Raw genomic sequence first — 8,997 nt, forward strand, 5'->3', positions numbered from 1 at the left:
AACTTGGAATGCTAAACCTTAGAATCCATTAAATAGAGTACAATATGTACTATATTGTACTTCTAATGCGGCAACAATCGTCAAGCACATCGCAATAATGCTGAGCAATAATAATCATTGTACAAGAAATCTAATATTTAGTTTCAGAGTTAATAAGCTTGAACAATAGATCTACCAAACAGGCGGATCCAGCATTTCTGCGCTAAAAAAGGACGTTAATTTGCTTTAAAGAATTGCTTTCAAGAATTAAAAGATATAATAGACAAGTCCGTAAAAATATAGCAGCCAGAAGGAAGCTTAGCAGACCTCACAAAGTATAAGTATATTCTTGATCAGTAAAAGTCTATATAAACGAAAGTACAAGAACTAAAGTCTACAGCCCTAATACTAATGAGATTTTGCATAGCTCCTGCCCAGTGCCATACTGTTAGCGCCTATTTCTCCCCTTAAGTGCCATCTCCAGGTCCCAGCCGGCCCCACAGGGCTCTGGTTTAAAACATGTAATTGTTTATGAAATATTTAACAACCAAAAGCTTTTTATTTACCCTTTTCTCTACCAATATCCCATTTCCAAACATTGCGTGTCTCATTTTTGTTGATGATGCAGATGAATCCGTTCGTAAATTATTTAAAAAGTATATATATATATATAAAACAGTTGTACGCAAAGAAAAAGGGTCGTTGCTCATCTTAATCTAAGTCTTATTTAAGAAGAAATCAATTATTATCGAGCAATTGCTGCGTTGCTTAACTTAAGTAGCCATTGTTAGCTTTCCATTAAAATTGAATGTTAATTACGATATTATGTAATTATGTTCGTTTCGTTTGTCAAAGACACATACGACTATAAGGCTCTCCAATTTACTGAACAGATTGCCATTTAATCCAGTTTGCAGTGCTGCACAATCGGTAACTGGAATTTGCAAATGTTAAATATTTATTTTATTATTTTTAATCGTAATAAAAGGTATGCAGCGTCGTTGTCTGCTTCCCTGATGTTTGATGCATTGTGCCAACAATTCAATTCAATTGAATTAAATTTTACGCCATTATTCGAAAGCGTCCTCATACACACACACACACACACACACAAACACAGAGAGATTCATGCACACATACCACACATACATATGCAGATATATAGCTGCCTTTCTACATGACACTCTTGGCTCCGTGCAGTGCCCACATCTGTAATCTGTTTGCCAATACTAAAATATTCATTCACCTTAATTGTCAACGGACGGCCGACGTTGTCAGCGCACGGTTCTGGTCCATGGACGCAGATCGCCACAACCGCGCCAAAAGCTCCGCAAACACACACACACACACACACACACACACACACATGTAATAACTTGATCTCTGTTGAGTTGTCAGCAGAACATCACGAAAATTGTAACGAGCAGCATGAAAAAAAGTTGTGCATTTATGTGACGTTGTGGAAAAAAATGTTTTTCATCTCCACTTCTTCCTTGCTAGAGATGGGGTCATAACAACATTTTCTGATACTTTTAATTTGTAAAAAAAATAGTTCTTTTAGGATAATACAATTTATTCTTATACATTTAAAATGGCCTGCTTTTTAAGGCAATAATATTTCTATTGTTAATTTCTGTAATTTCTGTAAATTTTGTAATTTTCATAAACCTTTGACATGCGAGAAAACTGTTTTATATTCTTTATTTCGCCATTTTAAAAACAAATAAAGTTTGTTATACCAGTATGTGTTGTAAATCAACTTTATTTAATAAAACAATTAAACTATTGTACAGAATTATATTGCATTCAAAAGCTTTGAAGAACGTTTTTTAAAAAATTAACTTTTTGACAATATTTCACATAAGTAGAAAGAAAGAATGGAGCTCGCTTGCTGAAAGCCTTGGTCTTTATCACTATTAATGCAAAGTATTATTATTATTATTATTATTATTTTTGTAAACTTTAATCTGTTTTTAAATTTAAAGCTTAAGTTTATTTGTTATATTTTGAAAGATAAGTTTTTAATCGCAAATTAAATTTGTCGTTTTCATTTCTTATTATCTTTCTCATGAGCTGCTATTTAAATCTATAGTTTTTATTCCCGATTGATTGATACTTTTAATTTTTTTGTGATCAGGTGGGGAAAGGAATGAAAATTAATAAATCGATCAAATAATTAAATAAATAAAAAAAAGGGGAAAGTAAAATAATTGCAATAGAAATTTTGTAGTTTTTAGAATTTCTTGAATCACAAAATATTGTCCATTGGCATTAGTTGCTTTCGTAGCTACAAGAATATGAAATGTAGTTGATTTTTCGAATTATACGAATCATCAATTATAGTCCAGTAGCTTTCGTAACTACAAGAATATGAAGTTTGGTAATTTTTTTGGAATTTCTTGAATCACAAAATAAAGCCTATTGGCAATAGTCGGTTTCTTACTTAGTAGTATATGAAATTTTGTAGGTTTTTCCGATTTCTTGAATCACAAAATCCATTTGCAAAAGACAGTATAAGCAATCATTATCCGATATCTTCCATTTCTCTTCCAAAGGAACCTATTTTGAAGTTCTTGAGCTTTTCACGGCCAGCACATTGACAATCAAAATCACGACTCAGAACTCATACCACTAGCACTAGTTACCATTGTTGTTTTTCTTGTTTTTTTTATTTATCTGCCTGCGTTGTGCTTTTGGCGATTGTATGACTGTGTGTGTGTGTGTGTGTGCGTGCGAGTGTGGGTTGGTGTGTGGCAACAACAATTGTAATCACTGGGAATCAGCATGTTTCACATACCAACACGAAAATCTGTCGAACATAAAAAGTAAAAATGTTGCCACCCTCATAAAATTAATGTGTGTATGTGTGTGTGTGTGTATACACGTATATATGTATGTATATATGTGAGTATACACAGCGCTGTGTGCTTGTTGGGGCCACACAAAATGCTGTGCTTTTCAAAAGCGCTCTTGCCGCCGCCAGCGACAACAACACTGGCAACTTGTGCCCGAGTCCTTCGTCCTTCGTCCTGGTGGTGGTGGTGCTGCTGCTGCGAAATGCACAAAGTTGTCCAGCGTGCCATCAATTTTGGAGTTACCGTTACCCCCACGCACTTCACCTTTGCGCCAACGTTGCACGCATATGAAAATTCAATTTGCTTTTCAATATTTGCCCTTGTCTGGTTTGCTTGTTTCACGATTTTTGTTGCTGTTGCCCGTCTCTTCCTCGCTTTTCGGCAAAGTGGCAAAGGCATTTAAGTCCATGTAGTTGTTGTAATTAATGATTTTTATGTATTGTAATAAAAGCGCAAATTGGTGTCGCAATATGCGACGACTGAGCTCTGAGTGTCTGGTGATGTAAGTCGAGCTCAGCGCTGCATTGTAAATGAAACGAAAGACTGGCAGACCAGGTCCCATGCGCGGTAGAAGGTGGGCGGCTCTAAATAGTCCACTTCCGGCCTACATACACTGTACAAAATTATTCAAATAAGCCCTACTTCATACAGATTATTTAATGGAATTGATTTTATTTATCATTATTATTATATGTTTATATTAAATCTAAAATAAATTGTCCATTTAAATAAGCCCTACTTCATACAGATTATTTATGGGAATTCATTTTATTTATTATTTTTATTATTTTATTATTATGCATATTTATTTTAAATCAAAAACAAATTTAGTAAGCAAAAGAAAGTTAGATGTCGAATAAAGAAATGCCCAACAGACAACAGAATAGGGCATCTAAAGGAATGGTGGAACAATAGTTTAACATCACAGGTTTACAAATAAATACCTATATTAATTATCCTGTAACATTATACTGATTAAGTATATACCTTTTTTTCCATATAAGTAGTTCCTACCCATCATTTTTGTAGTAGCCCTTGCTGTCCTTATAACTCTATCTTTACTTTGTCTTAAACACCTAAGCATATTAAAGAACGAATTAAAAGTTGGAATAGTTTTTTGATCCACTAAAGGGGTAAAACGATTGATTTTATAGAACAAATGGAAATAAAACGCTTCTTTTCTACTATTTAATTAAAGTATATGAAGTATAATAAAAATAAATATGTTAGTTCCGAATCAGTTCTGTGCTTTTCCTTGCGACATGTCAACTAATTTAATTGCATTTGTTAGCTATTTATTTTAATTTAATTTTTTACTTAAATTTTATTTTATTTTTATTCAATTTATTGAGAAGAGCAACCGTTTATATCCAGTCGTTGCTTACAAACTATCTGAAAAGACTCCCCTAAGGCTGTTATTCCTGTGGTATTTTAAAATATAGAAAATTCTTTTCTACAAGACATCTGCTGCTATCATTATTTATTCCAGATATTTGTTATACCTAAAAAAGTATTTCTGTGCAAGTGAATAAAAAAATAATAAAATTGTATGCTGTCTAACGATTCTTCATTATGTCACTGTATTCATCTAGTTGCTACTTACATATATTACACACATTCATTAACCTGGGTATAAATAGTGGCGGATTTGAATGTATCAGCCCCTCCCTGCCATCCCTGGCACAACAGAGCACGGCTCGTCATGTCTTAGGTCAGTTTTGCGCGTGCAGCAAACCAAGCGTCAAGATTTATGCGCCTTTGTTTGCTCTATTCAGGCTGTGAAAACACCCGACCATCCAAAGCTGGGCCTTTGGCTCCCCACCCTCTGCGATGGCATGTCAATAAGCCGTTTTCGCCGTTCGGTTAATTTCGGAAATATCGCCTGAATGATTTTCGTGTCAAATTAATTAAATTCAATGCGTGTCGAGCGACCGTTTACCGTCTGACCAACCCCAGGCAGGTAAAGGTAGGCAGTTAGGCAGCCAGCGGGCAGAGCTGATAGAGCAATAAAAGCTCCCAAATCACTTGGCGAGCGTGCTTAGAAATCGAAGAGCGGCGCATTAATCACTCGGTATGGGAGAGTGTGGTCGTGCTTGGTAATAGAATAGCCATAAATCCCACAGTCGTTTTGATTGTCGCAGCGATTTCTGAGCAAATTCTCACACATGTATGTATGTAAAGGAGTGGCTATTTACGAGTATGTCCCTATGTAAGGAATAGCACTCCAAATGTGAAAATTTAGAAATGTGGAAGTAGAATTTGATGAGTGCGGAATTTGAAAAGATATTGCTTTGGTATTCAATTTATGCTATCTGGGAATGAGACCTTAATTACAAAACACCTGGCATTTAAAAAATATGTATGATTTGAAAATATACATTTAATTGTTTGAAAACTTTTGGGTATTTCTGAATACTTATAAGCAGTAAATAGAAGAAAAGAAAAAAATTATATTAATCTAATCAAACTATATACTCTAACCATATAATTTTAGGATTCCTTTTTCGTAATAATATTTAAAAAATGACACAATAATAATAATTCACATACATACTATGTTATATCATAGTCGTGTTTAATATTTGTCGCAAGTGCGCATTTTTTCGTTTTTAAATACATACATTATTAAACATGCATATAAGGTTTATTCACAAATACATGAAAACATATAGTATATACATACACATACTATACGCACTAAGTCGTGCTTGTTGTTTGCATTTTAATAGCAGCTGTCCAAATATCACGTTCTTCCCTATAGTACTGAGAGGGTCAGTTTCGCGATTAGAATTGAATAAATTGAAGTCTGGTTATCGCGTAGGGAATCCAGACTTTCCCCTAGTTGGAAATATGCTATATATATTATAAAGCTATATAAACTATAAAATATGTTTATAACTGAAGAGAGAGAGAAAGGTTGTCACACAAATAAATTTCACACTCTCGTTCCACACGCCTGTACTCGAATCAGGCTTTAGACTTACGCTCGAAGGCAGCTCTCTTGCAGCGCCAAGGCTTGTGATATAGTTCGAGAGAGAATTTACGGTTAGTTAGTTAGTTAAGTAAGAGAACGAGCCGCGAGAGAGACAATTAGCCTGCGTTATTGAAAGAGAGGCCACTGACCTGTTGTTGTTTTTGTAAATACTAAGAACAGAGCATTTGCTGGTCGGAAAGACCCAATAGGCCAATATAATAATATAATTTTTTACCATTTCCGATGCAACGAATAATTAAATAGAACGCCTAAAACAACAACAACAACCCCAGGTGTATAAAAAAACGTCCTACAAACGCAAAATGCCATTTTTATTGGCTGGTAGATGCTATTGCTGGTTTTGCAAATCGCTTAACAGACAACAACAAAAAACATTATGCACACACCTACAGAATACATATACTTGTACATATGTACATATAGTATATAAATACATCTGTGTAACATATATCTGCGGTCGGCCACGAACAAACAACACTGACACCCATTGAATGACGTTTGTAGCTCGCTTTGCAAAAACTGCTTGTGAATTATGTGGAAAACGTTTCGCACATTTCAAGCTTGCGGTTCACAGGATATTTTTATAAATAACATTTTTTAATGTCAATTACATGCGCAATTATTATTTTTCTTTTAATAAATGCTGTACTTTTTTTTGGGTCGATGTTTACTGCGCAGCTTAAGCGGGCTTAGTGTGCCAATAAATGGCAGGAATTATATTTAATTGCCATTCGTGGGAGAGTACTTTAAATCAATTGAATGTGACAAAGTTTTGATTTACGCGAATAAATGCAATGTGGAATATATATGGCAATTACTTGCTAACAGCCTCTAGGGTCTAACATTAAATCAACTAAGCCAATACGCAGTAAAAATATTAAACACTTAGCTCATATAAGGAAAAAAAGCTAAACAAAATTTTACTTTTCTTGCTAGCTGGCGATGTTTGTTTGAAAATATGTGGACTTTATAAGAATTTTATTTTCAAAAAAAATTTATTCAACTGAGTAACTGCGCTCAGGTGTGGTTGCCAAGACCGCCGACAACTTCTGTGCTCTCTCTGCGATGGCGAGAAAGGATTCGGTTACAAGGAATCTATTTTCCATCGTGTTCTTTAAGAGTTTGAACTGCATTATACCCGTGCCAGCATTCTATTCTTGGCCCCAATCTGGTGGATACCAGTTCTTCTCTTCGTCTTTGGCGAAGTTGTTGATGGATTAGATGTTGCCAACAAAATCGACTCTTACGGCTCTCCATTAGCCCAAACTTCAAAAAAGATTGGCGTTATAAAGAGAAATTATCAGCAAGTTAAGGGAAAAATGCATTGAACCAAAAAGTGTACAAGGTTTTTATGAATTGCAAGACATCATTTATGTATTTTCAATAGACCTTTTGAAACTTTTATATGAAATTAAATATAGAAATGCCGTGCCCAAATTTGCCATTCAGAATCTGATTTCCAGAACATAATTTCTCCTGGAGTATAAAGTAATTCATACTTGATATAATACATAAAGCAAGGCATTAAACAATGAACATGAACAATATTAACAGTATCAACTGGCTTTGAAATCTTGAGGCTATCTAAAGGCACTTTGGATTAGTGTTCAATGGAATTAATTTTTCCCAGCCAGCTTTTGTACTGTAATTAGCTGCACCTATTTGTAAATTAAAGGATTACATTTATCGGTAATTCATTTATTTGTATCCCTGCTAAAGAATGTTAAAGAAGGTTGCAGTTCAGCCAAATGCTATGCCGATTATATAAAATGCACGAGACAGAAATTGATTAGCTTATGTCTGCTAAGCTTAGCCTAATAATCACATCTTACTTTATATAAATATCCATATATAATTTCAATAAAATATTTACTATTTTACATTTTCGTAAATCAAAATGAAATCATTAGAGCAAGCTAGAACTTAATAAAAAAATTTTGAATACACATAGATTAGCCTTTTTTAATTTGAAATTATTTTATTTAGAACATCAACAATAATTCTGTCGATTATATAATATAACTTAATATAACAATTTTTGATTGAATATTTTTTCAAAAAAGTAAATAAAAGGGCAACTGATGAGCATCAGTTTTAAATGTTTTCTTAATAATTGCAGCCATTTGTTAATTGTTTGTAAAACAAAAATAACTCTAATGTATTACCCAGCTGTGTAGACGATGCATGAAATGGAATGGGAACTTTTCAATAAGCAACGCTAAATAGGCTGGAAATGGACAACCTAAATCCGTAAAACAATGTACTGAGTATATGAGCATCAAGGGGTGTCACTCCTTTGTATTGCAGACAACTTCAGTTGGCAGTAAAGCGTCGATGGTTGCACACAGACATGCAAGAACGCATCCTGCCAGATGCTCCACTCGCTTGCCAGCCACTTATTAAGCCATAAAAAGGCGCTCTGCTCAAGTGCGACAATAAGGAAGCAGTGTATTGTTGTTGTTGTTGGTGTTGTAGCTGTTGCTGTTCCTGCTGCTGCTGCTGCTGCTGTTGAGTGCGAGCAACACTTGACAGCGGCAACAACAAAAAGTCGTTCAGACAGATTCTTTGTTTGGCGTTAAACTTAAGGCTAAAGCCTTTTTTGCGCGCCCCGCACTCCAAATCTATTAAAAGGCTGTCAGTACGTGATTTTATCAAAGGAAAAGCAAACAGACTAGACGTTCAATGCTTGTTGTTGTTGCTGCTCCTTGTTGTTGGATGAGGGGAGAAGCTGAGCCAGCAGAGCCCTAAGCAGGCGTCTAATGCGTCAAAATATGCCGCAATCAAGGCAGCAAAACATTTTCATTTATATTTAAATGCAAGAAAGAATAGCGAACGAATTTTCGATTATGCTGCGAAGAGCGTCAATAATGGGTGCGCGCGGTGGGGGGAGAGAGGAGGAAGGGAAATAGGAATTTGGGCCGCTTATCGAATACACACTGTGTGTGTGAGAGAGTGTAGGAACTAGTGTATACTACATATTTATTGTCTGCCATGATTTATTATAATTTTATTCATGAATCAAAACGCGCAGCATGCCCGTGGCGTTTGGGGGGCTGTACATTTTGGTGGGCGTGGCCAAATAGGTAAAACCAGTGAAGCGGAAAGATTTTGACACTAGTTTTTGCAGGCAGTGCTCTTTAACTCAGATACGAGTAGTTAAGGGCATGT

Source organism: Scaptodrosophila lebanonensis, unplaced genomic scaffold, assembly GCF_003285725.1.
Source record: "Scaptodrosophila lebanonensis strain 11010-0011.00,11010-0021.00 unplaced genomic scaffold, SlebRS2 tig00000085-arrow-pilon, whole genome shotgun sequence".
Classification (NCBI taxonomy): Eukaryota; Metazoa; Arthropoda; class Insecta; order Diptera; family Drosophilidae; genus Scaptodrosophila; species Scaptodrosophila lebanonensis.